The 14563-nt window shown below is 44.7% G+C and overlaps 1 protein-coding gene across 2 annotated transcripts in view; it reads right to left on the reverse strand.

Moving 5' to 3' along the window:
• Positions 1–14563, reverse strand: part of TRAK1 (trafficking kinesin protein 1) — a 118505-nt gene that overhangs the window by 73975 nt on the left and 29967 nt on the right. For both annotated transcript variants that reach the window (XM_054160894.1, XM_054160893.1), the window contains exon 2: positions 484–776. The gene's annotated coding sequence lies outside the window, so the exon portion shown is untranslated. The remainder of the gene's footprint in view (positions 1–483; positions 777–14563) is intronic.

The following is a 14563-nucleotide window of genomic DNA, read 5'->3' on the forward strand; positions in this document are numbered from 1 at the left end:
GGCCCAGAAATACCGTGACAAAAACACAGTGGTTTTGAAAAGCAAAAAGGCAACAGCTGATGTTAGATCCCTTTTCTCTCATCCCCTTCTCCCACAAAGCAATTCTTAACACAAAAATCTGAATTAGGTTGAACATTGACAGCCATTCTATATTTTTAAGCTGCAGTATCTCCTTCCCCTCTTCCCTGACTTTCTGTTGGTTTATTTTCCAAACAGACTTCAAAACTGTTCAGCTTCCCAAGCACATATTACAGCATCCTAGTTTCACAGCTCTCATCACCTGAGCCTATTTGCAAGAGCCTTGAACCTTACAGAGTGCTTCCATTGAAACTCAGGTGAACTGCTTCTTAAACAAGAGAAGAAGAATTGTGCATAAGAGCAGCAGCACTGTTCACAAACCAGACACCTCACCAGCAGCTGAAGAACAGAACCAGAACCAAACTTGCCCACAGCCTTGCCAAACCAAAAGCTTTGACTGCTTACCTGTAATGGTGCAGGCATCTCTGTACTCTCTGTAGTCTGGCACATCATCTTCCACTGCTTCACTCACATAGTGCTCTTCATGAATGCCTGTCTCACAGGCTAGGACTGCATGGCTCGACAGCTCTGAGGGAGGCACAGTGGCGGCCAAAGTGCAGTCGTGCAAAGCTGTGGCGTCCAGCTTGGCAGGTTTCACAGGGTTGTACAAAGTGCCATCAGGGGGACCAGCACTGGAGACTGGGGCTGGCTGGCAGAAACACAGCTCCTCCTCTTTGTTAGAGTTGGCTTCAAGAAGTCTGCAAAACCCAAAAGAAACAAATGTTCAATTCAAGCCATTCCAGACAGCATAAATCAGAACAGAAAATTCTACCTTCCTTGAACATCAACTTCACCTGACAAATTCAAATACTAAAATCCAAACACTTTTCACATGGCAGCTGCCTCTCTTTGCACCTTGCACCATGTCAGGTAGGAGAGTACTATTCCTTGCACACTGTTATTTACCAAAGGCTAATTAAACAGCCATTGTTTTTGTCCTAATCCATTTTGAAGTAAGCACTGCCCATCCACCTTGGCTCACTCACCAGCTGGCTCACTCTCATGTCAGACTGCACATCACTGCTTGATTTTCTGATACTTTAATAAGTAATTTAATAATTATTTCAAAGTGACTGATAGCAAACAATTCAGAAATTGCTGGGAGGTTATCCTATAACCCTGAAAAGCTTCCTTCTGCACTGGGCCACTTCACACAGCTCAGCCCTTCACTGCCAGCTAGCACCTTGGCTCCATTTAGAGAGCAGACATGAAAAAAACTCAGGGTGCACCAAGTTAAAGGGGTATCCACCTATTGCTGCTCCCAAGTGCTTCAGTCTCAAAAAGGCAACAAAGTCCCTCAAAGACAGATCCTGATGCCCCCAGCAAGATTGAACTGGCCAGGGAAGGAATGAAGAAGAGCATCTTCCTCCAAAAACTTCAGCAGAGTTTTTGGATACAGGGCTAAAGGCAGTGCAATAACTGGTGGTATGCACCATGCCACTGATAACTTGGTGTTCACACTGAAATCAGACTGGAAAATGGATGGGCAACATCAACTCGGGGCAGGGGGGGCAGTGTGGAAACAACACCCTCATACAGGAAATGGCATTTCAGTACCTTTTCCTCAGTTACACACTTGGATTTCTGCATGGATCACTTCACCTGGGAGCAGCTCTCACAGTCAGAGGCTCAGAAACTGTACTCTGATACCACAGCACTCTCATTCAAATTGGTCCTCTACTGTAGCAGCTGCAGCAAGAGAGTCCCTCTCAAGTGCTTTAAGAGGAAACCTCAGGGTTTCCCTGCAGAGCATCCATCATCCCTCATCCCTCTGCTATCACAGCACATACCAAAACCAATCACCTGGTCACTTGTATGGATTACTCTTAAAATGGGCCCTTTAAGTGGTTCTTAAGGAATAACAACAGGGAGATGACTGCTACTAGAAATTAGTTGTTCAGATGAAGTTGCAATCAAAGTGCAAATCTTCCTTTCCTCCTCTACACTGAAGACAGAGTTTAAACTACAAGCAAGAAACCAGACTGGAAATGCACAGACTGACTGAATAAAAAGGGCTCCCAACCCATCTGTGAACCACATTTGTTCTGGGAAACTGTTAGATAAGTTGGTTATGGACAAAGTCATGTCTAGGAGTAAGTACCTGAAAGCATAACCAGCTTCCTGCAGCTTTTCTCTAGCCCCCTCCCCTCCTCCCTATGCCTTGCCTCAGCAACTACAGGAAGCCAGCAGCGTAACAGCACCACCAAATGAAATAATGCTGATAACCAAAGTGGGGTTTGAGTGGAATGTCTTCAAGTGACCTCTGAGAAACTGAGATCTCACAGAATTCACCAGGTTGGAAAAGACCTTTGAGATCATCAAGTCCAACTTATCACCCAACACCATCTAATCAACTAAACCATGGCCTCAACTAAAACAAGTCTCCTCATCCAGTCTCCTCTTAAACGCTTCCAGAGATGGTGACTCCACCACTTCCCTGGGCAGCACATTCCAATGGCCAATCTCTCTTTCTGGGAAGAACTTCTTCCTCACATCCAGCCTAAACCTTCCCTGGCACAGCTTGAGACTGTGTACTCTTGCTCTTGTTCTGGTTGCCTGGGAGAAGAGACCAACCCCCATCTGGCTGCAACCTCTCTTCAGGTAGTTGTAGACAGCAATAAGGCCTCCCCTGAGCCTCCTCTCCTCCAGGCTAAGCAACCCCAGGTCCCTCAGCCTCTCCTCACAGGGCTGTGCTCCTAACTCCTCCCAGCTCTTTTGCCCTTCTCTGGACATGTTCCAGCAACTCAACATCTTTCCTAAACTGGGAGGAGGGGAGAGGATCCCAGAACTGGAATCTTGTCACTTTTCTGGACACAATGACATTCCACACCTGACATACCTCACCATCTTTACTCACTCATCACTTTATCTCCCACATAGGCCTCACCAAAAGTACATTTGGCCACAACATAACATTGCAAGTGGCACCAGAAGGTTGTGTTGAAGGAGTTTCACCTCCCCTCCTTCACTCAGCTTAATATTCACCTCTCTGAGGTACCATGGAATCAGTTCTCCCCTCCCATAAGCTCCTCTCCAACAGCTTCTCCCTTGTCATTGGTTCAGAACAAGTACTTAGACACACAGATGACTCAAAGTTATGGCTGCTCTTCCTTCACACAAGCTGTTTCACTTAGTGCTTATGAAAAGTAAACATAAATAGAGCTTGAAAAAAAGGCACAAAAAAGCCCCAAAAGCCACTCCCAAAATAAACCCCCACATCAAGTCTGCCTGGTCTGCTTCAGAAATGCATGCAGCATCTACAGCAGAATGTCAAGTCCTGGATTAAGGAAGAGAATTTGCCTTCATCTTAAAACCTCCTATCATGGAGGAAAGAAAGCTGCCTAAACATGAATGTCTGCTTCCTTTCAGACTTATTTAATACCCTCCATTTCCACGCACAGTGAAAGAGCCTTGTTCAGCACTGCTTGCCTGCCCTCTCTTGCAAGGCAAATCTCATCACCAGGAGCACAAGTTTCCCCTTTCAGCTGTCATCTAAATCTTACTGCTGCAGCAAAACAAACCAACCACGCTGAGCAGTAATGACCAGATCACCAGAACAGCCATGAGGAGAGACAGACATTGTAGCTACTCCAGCTAAGAGATGCAAGCCATTCATATTATCCTTTAACCAGTCTTCCCTGCATGTCCAGTATTCATAGAGAGATGACACAACTGGTTATTGCAGTGCTTTGCATTTGCTACTTCTGACATCCAAACAGCCACACAGCTTATAAAATAATCACTTTTCTTGATGAAAGCTCAATGCATTTAATTCCTTCTACTGTATATGTCAACAGCAGCCTACATAGAGGATTTGAGGAACTCTTCTACCTACTATGACATAACTCAGCCTCTGTCTCAGCAGCATTTCTACCAGTCCAAACACAATGACAGCTTGGACTTCAGTCTACAGACTTACTTAACTTGGGATATTTGAACTTCATTCTGCAGTGTTAAACTGTTCACAGACAAAAGCGTAATTCCCTTAAGTTTACATCTGAATGTTTTTAACCAGGTCATTTTACCCTGAGAAACCCTCTTATTTGTAGGCTGTTTGTTAAATGCTCTCATTCAGATTCTGTGCTTTTTAAGAGCAAGGATCTAAGAACAAAGTCTTGCTCCTGCACTGCTCCCCTGTACAATACCCAGATTTTGGGCTAACCCAACACGTGCTTTAAATAGAATTTTTCATGTGCTTAAAAATATGTAAAGCTCAAATTCTAGCTACACCACACACACTGCCATCTAATAGGACATCTACCCAACAGTTTGGACTGTAACTGCAGAGTAAAACTTGATCAAGAAGTACTTTGGGTACCAGTTTCAGTATACCTGTGGCAGCTCAGATTAAATAAGGCAAGCCAAAACCTGAGTTGTTGTTAGCTGGCATTGCATTCCACTTGGAAAAGTTATCCAGCCCCAAGTACCAAGGCAAAGCAGTTCAAAGCTAGCAATCATTTACATTAGGCAGCATTTCAGGGTTTTGAGGTATAGGGGAAAAAAAGTTTCCACCTCAGTCAGCCACTTCTGGGTTCTGGTCACCAAAAGAACACAAACAAACAAGCCCCAAACCCCACAATTTTGTGGTGTGTTTTGGGGAAAGAGGTTTGAGTTTCATAACCACAAACTTCATACAAGTGAAATAAACCAGTTGCTGTTTGACAGCTATTTGAGCAAGTTCTTCTGCATTCAGGATTAACCAGAGCTTAACTCTGAATCTAAAGACACAGACGAGCTGAAGTAGTCCTTGGACTCAATCTCTGGAGGTCCCTTCCAAGCCCCAGCATTCTAAGATTCTGTGACTCTTCCTTCCCCCGAAGCAGTATAAGATGCAAAGCTATTCAGCTCTGTGCCTGCTCAGAGCCCAGCAATGCCAACAAACAAATTTGTAATCTTGCAACATTATTCTCAGCACCACCTTGGATTGCAGCAATAGCAGTATACTGTAGTCACAACACATCTGAAAGTCCTACAAACAATGTGCTACCCAAAAGCATCAGTGCACCTGACAGAGAAGTTCCGAACAACTGTTAGTTATCTACCTCGCTCAGATATTGTGCTTCAAACAATACCTTTACTCATTAGTTCAAAATGCCAGCTTGAGCACAGCAATCAAAGGCATTTAAAGAAAAAGTTCCTCAGTGAGGGGGAAAACACCTTCCCAGGCTACCAGATAAAACCCTCTCCTTTTCTTCCAGATCATGCTTTTGCTATGCATACTTTACCATTATTATTCATATCATTGTATATGATTATCATCATTAATATCATTAATAATGCTATCTAGAGCAGTAGCACAGTTTTGAAGTAAAACCATTCACTGTGAGCTAGCTGGGTTTTCAGAACAATTTTGGTGCACATGAACAGTCAATTCCCATTGGAGTAAGAGAGCTTGAGAACTTCGCTCCAAGATGGACTTCAGACGTGACCTGTTGTGAAACAGGGACATAAGATTCAAAATAAACCTCTGGGCTACATCGCTGCAGGTCACGTGGCGTGCATTTTTCTCCTTCAGGAAGCTTCAAACTGCCTAGGTAAGTTCATTTCTCATGTTAGAAGAGATCTAGTACTTTCACAGCAAATCAAAAGGAACAAGCATCTTGGACAGTTCCAGATTACACCCTTAGCCGAAGTTTTAAAGTAACTTCAGAACCCTTTCATCAAAACACCTTTGTAGACTACCCTGGAGGAAAACACCACCTCACTTCTTGAAGGTGCTTTTGTGCCCAGTGATCCATGGAGTCACACCGAAGTACTACCCTAACATCACATAGATCCTTTTATTCAAGTCTTACATTACATTTAAACTATATTGCAAGCTTCCCCATCACCACCACCACCACAGTGGGGTTAGGAACTGTTTGGCCTAGCCAAATGCAGTCTTCTCAGAGGAGCATCAACACCCAGCAGTTATGACACCCGCCAGTTATGATCTTCTCAGTCTCAAAAAAGAGGCTCTTCTGCCTATGAACCCATTCCAAAACATTGTCAAGCTAAAGATTTGAAAGGTTTCTAGAATCACTTTTTATAAAGCCTCACACCCAGGCTGCGTTAAGCAGCTGAAGGCAGCCAACACCAGAACAATACCTGGCTAACTGCCAGCAGCATGGCAACGTCCTTTGGAATAACAAAGTCACCACTAAAGGCAAAAGCCAGAGAAAACAGCAGCAGTAACTAGAAAGATGCTTAAATGCTACTAGAAACATGTGAAGCATGAAAACTTGCTCTCAAGGTCTGCAAAGCTGCTGCTGTGACCTTGTTTGGCCTTGTTTGACTACAAAGTCATCAATCAAGATGGAGCCATGTTTTCTCAGAAGTAATGCAAGCCAAAACATCACAAAGAAAAAGCCTCCTAAAGGAAAAATAAACAAACTTTGACAAAGACCTCACTGTTCTCCACAAACCAACGTTTCTCACCACTTGGATTTGGCTTTCAGAAGGATCCCTTCTTCTCTTCTGCCCCCAGGCCAAGGGGTAGTGGCAGCACACTGCAAGACAAGCCTGAGCCCAGGGTTTGACCTTCACAGCCGTGAGTGCCCCAGCGTGCTCTCACCCAGCTTTATGTAACACTGGTTCCTTTCTGCTATGGAGTTCCTGGAGGCAAATATTGCAGGGCTCTATAAATAGTTCTTCCTTCTGTAAGGTTCACATTACACTGGGAGCTTTTTACAGCTCCCTCTCATTTAATGTAGGCCACCAAACTGGCTCTTCCTGACACCATAGTCTCATTGCCCCCCATGCCACAAGCAAATACAACTGAAACCAGTTAAAAATTAGTGCATTCTGTTTCCTGCAATGCACCATGCCACTGGCTGGGAGATCTTAGCTAGACATGCTGTGTATCATCTTGGAAAGGCAAAGTTGTTCCACCAGCACCACTATTACGAAGTGGATGAGAACTGCATGTGTCATGAAGAAATTTATCAGGTAAGCGAGCCCAGAAGTACGGCAATTCAAACTACAAACACCTCAAACATGTACTTTCTGTTCACACTCATGCATGTGCAAGATGCTTAGTGAAGCAATCAGTGAAAGAAGGTTCCAACAGGCACAGTCCAATGCTTGAAGAGAAGGAAAGGATATAATGACTTTAAAAAAAAACAAAACAAAAAAAAAAAAAAAAACAAACCCACAAGACAAACCAAAACCCAACCAAACCACCTGGGATTAGGTTGCTGCTGGACTTAGCATGAAGGAACTCCTGCCTTGTGCACAGCCAGTGGTCAGTCTAGACTGGGGGGGGGCTCCATTCAGTACATGAACACACATGCTGCCTACCAGGGTATCTCCTTACAGCACTAAAAAGGCAGCTATCAAAGATGTGTCCAACAGTTCAGATATGGAAGAAACTATTCCAGCAGCAGCAAACCAGGTCCTCAAGTAGCATGGATGGGAGTGGTGACACAAGAAATGTGGAAGTGTTTGTTCATACACTACAAGAGCATGAAACTCCCCTTCTTTATTTCTCCATAAGCCCCAAAGACTTCCAAAAGATCAGCAAGTATTCAGTACTGCTTTTCCACTAGCTGCAAGAGCTCCAGGATGACCACAACCTCTGAAATGCCGCAGAGAAGGTAACACCTCTGTGTCTACTCCAGTCCTCTGCTCATTTCCTATCCACAGGAAGAACCAGGGAAAGCACTTTGACCACAAGCAAAACAGAGAGGCACAAGTGACCAGCAGCACATGAACTTGCTGCTAGCAAAGGGGAACACAAAGCAAACCCAACAAACCTACTGAACAGCATCCAGGCCCAATGTAGCATGCAGTAGGTGAAAGTTAAAGCACATTACCTTTGCAAGCCAACCCCCTGAGCAGCCCAACCAGCCATACTTCCTCCCTCAGGATGACATAAGACCAAGGGAAAGCAGTGAAAGGAGCTCAAAGACCATGCTGGAATGGTGGTTCCCCACCAACCACTACTGTTCTCTCAACCAACAACAAATTAGGGCCAAGGGTTTTAGTCAAGTGACCCAAACCAAAGAACAGACAAAGTGCAACCAGGCATTTCTCATGATTTAAAACCCAGGAAAGGGCCCTGTGGATTTGAATCTTATTTTGCATAACTATAGTTTTTCTGCTATTACAGGAGTACTTCAATTTCTCACCCTGCACAATGACTTCTAAGAGCCTGAATTGAGTTGGTATCATTTCAGGTGTTAAAAATGCTGGTGTACAGGACTGGAGAACTATCATTATTGCTAATTTTAACAGATATCCTTCTGGAAACATTGCCACAAACTATCACATAACAGAACTAAGACTGTCTTTACTGCTTCTTACTGCACAGAGACAGTGAGAGCAGGGGTGAGAGGAACCAACTGATGGGGGGGTGAGGGGGAGAGGGGGAAGGGAAGAAGAAAATGAGAAAATTCCTGCCCTACAATTGTCCCAAACCCAAACAACCACAGACACACCACAACTGCAGAGTCCTGAGCCACTTCCTTCAGACTGTGATTATTACTTTGGGCTAAGTTGAATCATCAGATAAAGAAAAAAAAAGTCAACAAACAAATCAAATTAAATCAAAAGCCAGTCTGTTGAGGACAAGCATCCCATTTTTCTGCAGAGAGCAGGAACTTAGAGGTTTCCTACTGTTTCTAGAGGCAATTTTCAAGATAACTATTAGGAAGCTTACTTTCAAGGCCAGTCAGAGCATCCACTCCTATTCTGAACACGATGCTAAGATGATTTGCTTAGGCTCAATAACATCACTGACCCTCAAACCCTGGCAATAGCCTCCCTAGATGCTTCAGAAACTGGTACCATCCAGTGAGAACCTCCATCACTCTTCAAGGTTATCTTATGACCCTAAAGACATAGGGAGTTCCTCAGAACCTATCCCACAATTTCTCAGCTGGCTGTTAACATCCCTGGGCCCCACAGCAGCTTTGTAATTTTTAAGTAGTTACCTATGGGAGCACCACTTTCAACCTTGTGCTTTTGCTTGAGAGGAAGGAGCTGGGTTTGGTTCACTCCTGGCACAAACTGTAGAACTAGAATCCCTCTCTACTGCTTTGGACTAGAGGCAATGCAGATCAGAGCCCTCTGCAGCAAAGGGAAAGCCAGACCTCAAGCACTTGGGGATATTCAGGCTGTACAAGACACTTTTGTTATGCTGCTCCTCAGCGCTGGTATCTAGACTACAAATTCCTGAAGGGGCAGCAATCCTGGGCCTTCTACCAAAGCCTTGGTCATGTGGACTTCCCAGCCAGTGAGACAAGAGCTGCTGACTAACGAGGGTGCGCCTCAACACCCTCCATTCCAACGCAGGGCTGCTTCCCTTCTGCTTCTATAGCACTTCATGGATACCACAAAGAGAAAGACATTGTGGCAGTTTTTTCAACCCACCACAGACATTCAACAACCCTTTTCACGGTTCTACAATTTAGTTTCATGCTTCCATTACTTTATTCTGTCATTTTTTTGCTTATGAAATTTGTGTGTAAGCATCAAATAGGAAAACAAGAATTCAAGATTGCGCTATATGCCCACTGTATTACCACAGACCATGGGTCTGTATTCTTGGGAACCTAGAAATGTTTATCTTAACAACAGGCCGTGGAATTTTATGAATCTGAGCCAATTATCCATGGCTTAGTGCCATTAAAGTCAAAGTTACACCAGCAAAGATTCTGGAACAGAGGTTTTTCAGGAAAATTCCAGGGTCATTAACATGAATGTGGGAAAAGCAAAACCACAATATAGTCTCGATACCAAAAAACCACCCCCAAAAGCCTCCTTACAAGGGAGAACTACACAAGAGCACAAGCTATGGGGTAAAAAGACAGAGTAAATGTACACAGGCTCTGAGTTTTGCTTCATTTGCAGACTAAACTACCTTACTTACCTACTACTTACTTACTTCATAGTATCAGTCAGGGTTGGAAGGGACCACAAGGATCATCTAGTTCCAACCCCCCTGCCATGGGCAGGGACACATACACTTACATGCAACAAAGCTGAAACCCAGTATTGTGGTTTTCCCTGCAAGACCACAAACAAATATCTGAAGTCACTCAGTACAGAAAGACCAAACAGTTCCAAACAATCTGGAAACTGACTTTGGCAAATAATTGCAGGAACCCTTAAACATGGCACTTCTTGAAGTTCTCCTCAGGCAAATTCCTACATGCATATACAAAATGCACAACAGGTACCACTGGACATTGAACACCACTTGCTCACCAGAGTCATGGCACTGATCAGTGCTCTTGACCACACTGCTCCCTGGCACCTCCTGCTCTGTCATAAATCTCTGTTGGAGATCTAAACCTGCTGTAAGTGGGCCAGACAAGCTGACCTGCTTACCAAGCAACCAATTCAGTTTTCCACTTATCAGCATGCCTCATGACTTATTCCTATCTTAGCACCCAGTCAGAAAGCATTTGGAGTATACCAACAGCCTCAGGCAAGCAACCACAGCAGCTTTCAGCAGGGGGGAAGCAGTTCTTTGGTGAACCTCATTCCTCTAGGTCATGTTTGGGGTTTTTCTGTACTCTACAACTTCATTGGTTGACTGAAATTTCTCTGACTGCAATCTTTCAGTACAGTATCAAAAGCAACCCTTGATGGGGCAGTAAGAAGTGGCCAAATCCAGTCAAATATTACAGATACAAGGCAAAGATTTGACAGCTGAAGCCAGTAATATCAAGTGCTTTGAGACTGCACACAATTTCATTACTTAGCTTTCACTAATTTTAGGTTCTCTGTCCAGTATGTTCCAGCATCAGAGCTCAAAGCTTTATCACATCTCTTTTACTGTCAAGAGTGAATATGAAACTCTCCTTGGTCTTAAAGAAGGTCTGGGAAGCACTTCCTTGCAGCTTAGCGTGACAGGCAGAGAAAAATGAACTTGCCTGGAAAGGGCTGCACATCACATCATTATAAAAGAGAATGTTTAGAAAAATATTTCTATATTCTACCCAGGTACTAACTTCTCTGAAATTAAGTCAGCCCATTTAACTCCTATGATTCATTTAGAAAAGCTTCTGATTTAAATTTAGTCATGTTTAAGCACAAGTGAGTGATAGACTACAGCGTATCTCCCTGAGGTTTTGGAGTCCAACAGGATTTTTAGCAAGAAAAAGCATGCCAAACAGCAGCAGAGCTCTCCAGACCATCATTCCCTCCATACAAATAACAGGTTTGGCTCTGTTCAACAAATTATTGTCATCCTTTTGGTCAGAAGAATGTAACAGTCCAAAGAGGTCATGCAACAGTTCAAGCCTGCAGCCTAAATAGAAAACTGCAATGTTACCTCTACCAGAATGCAGGTCATTAAATAATATAGTTCCTACAACTGTTGAGAGCTTCCAAACAGAGAGGGACCTGGGGGTGCTGACTGATGGCTGCCTAAACATGAGTCAGCAGTGTGCCCAGGTGGCCAAGAAGGCCAATGGCATCCTGGCCTGCATTAAGAATAGTGTGGCCAGCAGGAGCAGGGAGGTCATTGTGCCCCTGTACTCTGCATTGGTTAGGGCACACCTTGAGTCCTGTGTCCAGTTCTGGGCCCCTCAGTTTAGGAAGAACATCGAGACACTTGAACGTGTCCAGAGAAGGGCAACAAGGCTGGGGAGAGGCCTTGAGCACAGCCCTATGAGGAGAGGCTGAGGGAGCTGGGGTTGTTTAGCCCAGAGAAGAGGAGGCTCAGGGGTGACTTCATTGCTCTCTACAACTACCTGAAAGGTGGTTGTAGCCAGGAGAGGGTTGGTCTCTTCTCCCAGGCAACCAGCACCAGAACAAGGGGACACAGTCTCAAGCTGCGCCAGGGGAGGTTTAGACTCAATGTGAGGAGAAAGTTCTTCACCGAGCGAGTCGTTCGTCATTGGAATGGGCTGCCCAGGGAGGTGGAGGAGTCACCGTCCCTGGAGGTGTTCAAGAGGGGATTGGACGTGGCACTTGTGCCAAGGTCTAGTCATGAGGTCTGTGGAGACAGGTTGGACTCGATGATCCTCGAGGTCTCTTGCAACTGTAGTGATATTGTGAATAGATATGTGGGTAAGCTACACCACCCTTGCTGTTCTGGATCCAGAGTTGGTTTTCGGAAACATAACATTTATTCACCTCTACCAGCTGCAGGGTTCAGCAAAAACGTGACCCCCATTTCTACCAAGAACCATTTTCTGGTTTGCTTGAACATATTCCATTCCTCCTTGGTGCACCCTCACAGCTCTGCAAGGTCCCATGGCCCACAGCAGGGAAGCTCAGTTTTCACACACCTGTGCCTCACCATGGAAGCAGAACAGGAAGACAGAGCAGCGTGCACACACCGCATCCACGTTAGTAAGCAAAACTCAGCATCAAAACACCCCATTGATGTTCATCAATAGAATCTCCATGGCCAAAACAGGAAGCACAGCAAGCTTCCTGTGACTCAGGCCCAGCAATAATTCCCCTCTAAACCTCCACCAGCAACACCAGCAACCGACACATCAAGGCCAAAATAAGTCACTATGCTATCGTTTAACAAGGCTGCCCAGCACAGCCCTTCTGGGGTGAATGTCTTAGCATGAATGTCTGCTGGAATCTTCCTAGAGCTTTCCTGCAGATCCATTGTAGGTCTGCAGCTCCACAGCTCATACCCTTGGTCCAAAGCTCTGTTGTATTCAGTATCCAAAGTCACCAAAATCCCCTCAGCTGCCTGCCCAAGCCCTGCCCACAGTCCAGATGATCTGTGTGCAATCTGAGCGGGGCATGCTTTGCTTTCCTGGCAGTTCAGCCCCTGCTGAAAGGTTCCATTCCTGTCTCACCCTGCCCATGCCGACTGCAGAAGCATGAAGACTTATTAATAAGCAGGAGGAGAAGGTCAGCAACTTGACTTGGATCTGCAACTTTCTAGGCTAAGATCACCTGCAAAGTATGTCAGAAAGGCCAGATAAGAGACTGGTTTTCCTAGAAAATGCCATGAAGCTGCATGGAAACAAGCAAGCATTGACCTACGTGGTCTACTGCAGAACCCTACTGCCACACCAGTGCTCACAAAACCACCTTGACAGGGAGAGCATTTTACAGCTGCCCCTGATTCCACATAATCTATGCAAAATCTGCAGCGAGCTAGGAAAAAAGCCATGTAAAACAAGCTCAGCAACAGACAGCAGGTCACCTAACAACAGCAACTACATTCAGGGGAGGTTTTGGCAAGTTTTCCCCTTCAAACATTTGCCTAAGTGTCATGTAGAAGATTTCCATTCTTCCAGATTTCCATTCTTCTTCAAGCTTGACACTGTGTTCAGAGCTGAAGGCGCTGAACACAGAACACAGCTGCTCCTTAGCTCTTCCAGGCACCCTATCCAGAGATCTCATTTTACAATGCAATTAAGAAACCATGCAAAAATCCAAGCTGGAAGTAAGAATACTTTCTTGCTAATAGAGTGCATAGATGTTTTACTGCTGTTTAGGTGCTGTTCAGCTGCAGATTTCTGAATCAAGAGAAATTTTCCTCTTTCCCCTTACATAAATTCAGTCTTACTAGGCTGGTTTTGCAGTTATGCATCACAGCTGGGTCACTGGAGAAGTATGAAACTCTTCTGCTCAACTCTTGGCATTTTTGGGGTGTTGTGCTGGGTTTTTTCCTTTCTTGGTTGGGTTTTGTTTGGTTTTTTGGGGGGGGGGGCTGGTGGTGTGGTTTGGCTTTTTGTTTGATTGGGGTTTATTTTCTGGATTTCTGGGGTTTGGTGGTGGTTGGGATTTGTTCCTTCTTGTTTTTTGGTTTTCCTTTTTGTGTGTGTGTGTGTTGTTGGGGCTTGGGGGTTGTTTTGTTTGAGGTTTTTTTGTGGTTTTGGTTGGTTTGGGTTGTTGGGGTTTGGGGTTTTGTTGTTGTTGTTCTACAATTCTGGTTATCAACACCCAGATACAGGACTGCAAAACACAGCACTAGAAAGATACTCTGTGAAGAATTACCTCCAGCTCAGCGAAACCCAACACAGCTGGTCATTAATGCACATTGGTAGAGTGTATTCCTACAGATGAAGGCAGGAAGGGAATCTGAGCACTCCCTATGCCTGCCTAAAAATACCTGCAGACAATTCAGCTGCCCAGTCATTAACAGGGCAAAGGAAAAGGCAACCAGAGATCACTGCCCACGTCACTCTCCTGTTCCTCAGTAGAGACACCAGGCTCAGAAACAGAGATGTGTATGCCATAAAGTCCTTCCAAGTCAACATTTAATGGTTATCTGCTATAGCACAGTTTGCCTTCATTGTCAGTTCCCCTTGATGCAAGACAAGGGGCACCACCATAAATCACCAGGTCTGTGCTCTTCAGAGAAAGGACAAACAGAGTGTAACTGTACTTCAGCTTAGCAAGTTTATATCTTAGCAAGGGTATATCACTCCTTCTACATGACAGTGGGCAGAAAACACCTGGACCAACAAAGCTGATGTTCCATCTGCAGATTTGCCTGCAAACATTCTCCACCAGTAAAGCTGCACCACCAGATCAAGCCCCAAACATCTGCAAGACTGCACATGTAACTCAGAAGTCA

The sequence above is a fragment of the Dryobates pubescens genome, chromosome 4 (assembly GCF_014839835.1).
Source record: "Dryobates pubescens isolate bDryPub1 chromosome 4, bDryPub1.pri, whole genome shotgun sequence".
NCBI classification, from domain to species: domain Eukaryota; kingdom Metazoa; phylum Chordata; class Aves; order Piciformes; family Picidae; genus Dryobates; species Dryobates pubescens.